Source organism: Aristolochia californica, unplaced genomic scaffold (genome assembly GCF_029961685.1).
Source record: "Aristolochia californica isolate CCGP_79_NKW_82.1479 unplaced genomic scaffold, dmAriCali1.0.hap1 SCAF_8, whole genome shotgun sequence".
Lineage (NCBI taxonomy): Eukaryota > Viridiplantae > Streptophyta > Magnoliopsida > Piperales > Aristolochiaceae > Aristolochia > Aristolochia californica.
Window position 1 is genome coordinate 35,132,736 of NW_027182279.1, and position 3,675 is coordinate 35,136,410.

Consider the following 3,675-nt stretch of genomic DNA (forward strand, 5'->3'; position numbering starts at 1 on the left):
TATGCAGAGACGTCGTGGCTGAGTCACTTACTTAGTCATTAAGTTAAGTCAATTACTTAGTCATTAAGTTTATTTGCTTTAGAGTTAAATGCTATGGACGGGAAACTCTGTAATTTTGTCTTGAAACTGGTTGATGTGATCCCTATCTAGGGGTGTAAGGAATGGGAAAGAAGTAAGTCTAAATTTAGGTTAAACAAAGGGATTTTGAGTTCTCCTAAACGAGCTCAGGGGTGTGTGTTCTTCTCAACATTGTGATTCATAGGGAAGAAGAAGATAAGAGAAGAATCAAGCCGAAGGGAAGCTTGATAACCCTAGGTTCGTTAAGGAGAAACATATCTTAGATTTAGCATCAAGTTTACTTCTAAGATCAGAATCAATATGAATATAAGAAACACAACCAAAAACTTTCAAGAAATAAAGGTTTACCTCTTTGCCACTCCAAACCTCTTCTTGTATTTTACAATCCGATGGTGTTGTGGGACCTCTGTTGATCAAATAGGTAGCGGTTCTAATAGACTCAGACCAAAACATCTTTGGCAATCCTGCATGTAATCTCATGCTCCTAGCACGCTCGTTCAAAGTTCTATTCATCCTCTCAATCACACCATTCTATTGAGGTTGTCTAGGAATGGTCTTCTTCATCTTGATTCCATTATTAACACAGTACCGCTTGAAATTTTCATCTATCTATTCTCCCCCATTATCTGATTGCAAACACTTCACATTTAAATTTGTCACATTCTTAACCATTGCTCTCCATCTCTTGAATGTATCAAAGACATCAGATTTATTTTTCAAGAAATAAACCCATACCTTTCTACTTGCATCATCAATAAATGTCACATAGTAGTTAGAACCTCCAAGGGAAGTAATAGTTGAAGGCCCCCACACATCTGTGTGAACCAACTCCAATTTTGTTGTCTTTAGCTCCTTTCCAGCCTGAGAAAAGCTAACTCTTTTCTGCATGCCAAAAATAAAGCCTTCACACAAACTATATTTTACAATTTTCACCCTTGGTAGCTTCCCTTTGGACTGAAGCACTTTCATTAACTTCTCACTCATGTGACCAAGCCTATAATGCTACAAATCAGAATCAATAACAGCATCAACAAATGCAACCGTGTCTCACCAACTGGAAGTGATGTAAAGAGTTCTAGTTTTAAATCCTCATGTAAAAACCATGGCTCCCTTTGTGTCTTTCTAGGCAACACCATTAAAAGTCACATTATGACCTTCATTATCAACCTGCCCTACTAAGATCAGACTACACATTAGTTTTGGTACATGTCTCACCTTGTGAAATTTCCACACTAACTTGTTTTACATCTTCAAACTGATATTACTAAAATCGATAATATCCAAAATTTCTCCATCAATAAGACTTTTGAATTTATGGAAAAGATAAATACTTCATTGACTTATTATAATTAGAGTACATGAACCACTATTTATGATAGAGGAAGGTAATAGAGTCCAATTACAATAAAACTACCTTTATCCCAATTACACCCAAACTCTACACTTAAAGATAAGTCCTAGCATAATTAAATAACTCAATATAGATAAAAGACAAACACCACTCAAACTAGAACTCTTCTAGGACGTGACCGTATGATAAAAATATTTTCGTGAGTCCTTCTTTATCTTCCAACTTATGTGAGAAGGATGTCAGCTTGTGGTAATCATGGTGGGTCCTACTTCTTATGTGTTTGGGCCCATCTTGTGGACCTTACTTGGTCGTGTGGCCCATCTTATAATGATCTTAGATATGTCGGCCTTCCTTGGTCGTGTGGGCTTGGGCCCTATCTTCCAACAAAGACACACCTTCTCGTGATCTCCAACAACTTAATTCTCCATGATCTCACGGTGCACAGTGGTGTGAAAAGAAACTCCTAAATCTAACACCAAAGAGTCAATAGGGCTATCAATTGACAAGAGTAAAGCATCTTGTACTTCTTCAATCACCGCATTTGCAGCATCATTTTTATTTGCATCCTTCTTCAGTGCTCTCTGTAGTTCTTCTTTATATAACCAAATTTGCCACAATTCCAGCATTCCACTTTCATTCCGAATAAGGACTTGCTTCTACAAGCCTTGACTTCCCTCTACCATTGCCCTTCTTGGAATTCCTCTCGAAGTTCTTGCCTCTAGTATCAACACTTTGGGTAGAATTAGATGTCGACGTCCTTTATACAAACTTCCTCCACAAGAATGGTATCCCAAATATCAATAAAACTCAACTTCCCATTGTCTACAAAGTTGTTGGCCGCAACCATCAAAAGCTCCCAACAATTTGGCAGAGATGCCAAAAGAATTAAAGCACGAACCTCATCATCAAATTTAATTCGAACGGAGATCAATTGATTGACAATTGTGCTAAACTTATTCAAATGTGTTGCCACTGGTGTATTTTTTGTCATCTTTGAATTGAAGAGTTTTTTTACGAGATGTACCTTATTATTTGCAAAAGGATTCTCATACATGTAGGACAGAATCTTCATCATCCCTGTTCTGTTTTTCTTCGACGAGATGTTGTGAGTGACGTTCTTCAACAGTGTTATCTGGATTAATCCCAACACCTATCTATCAACGAAATTCCACTCATCATCTTTTATACCTTCTGGTTTCATATCTTGAAGTGGCGAGTGCAGCTTTTTACTGTATAGATAATCTTTGATCTGCATCCTCTAGAATGCAAAATCCATACCATCAAACTTGTTTATTCGTAGTGTCGATCCTTCTCTACCAGCCATTGCTCTCAATCACGAACCAAGGCTTTGATACCTCTTGTTAAGAATTAGATGCCCTAATTTAGAATTAACGAGAGCAATAATAATAAATGCAAAAGAAGGAAAAAAAAAAGTATTTCATCTCAAGGTGAGACTATGTCCTGTCTTCAACCGGTTTATTAAACCACTATGAAGATGAAATAGTTTACAAGAGAAATCTCATACACTTATAGGTGTTTTTTCTCTAACCTCTCTCGAGCTGTAACCCAAGATGTTGCTTCGAATGATGATCCCCTACCCCCCTTCCAACACCATGGAAATCTTACTACGAAGGTCAATCCACCTACGGACTCATCATAAGGCCTTGATTAGAGTCCACAACTTAACACTAAAGATCCAACCCAATCTGCTTCTACAAAGATTTTAACATTGAGATGATCGTGGCACTTATATAAAATCCCCCTTCCTGGAGCCTTCTACAAGTATATGAGGATTCTTTCTAGTGTCTGCCAGTGAGAGATCTGAGGTTTGTGCATATATTGGCTCACAACACTAACTACAAATGAGATATTTGTTCTAATCACTGTAAGATAAATTAGTTTTTTGACCATCCTTTGGTATTTGCCCACATCAACATCTTCACCAAAGCCTACACATAATCTCACATTTGTAACCTTTGGAGTGTCAGTAGGACAAGATCCCATCATTTTTGTGTCTTTGAGTAAGTCAAGTACATATTTTATTTGTGATAGGATAACGTTATGCCTGGACTGAAGAACTTCAATACCCAGGAAGTACTTGAGTAGTCCCAAGTCTTTTGTCTTGACTTCATTGTATATCTTTTGTTTAATTTGATTGCATGTCTTGAATTCACTGCATATCTTTTGGCAAAACCCTCTTAGCATAAATGGGATTTAACAAAAATGGTGTGATGGAGCTTCATTTT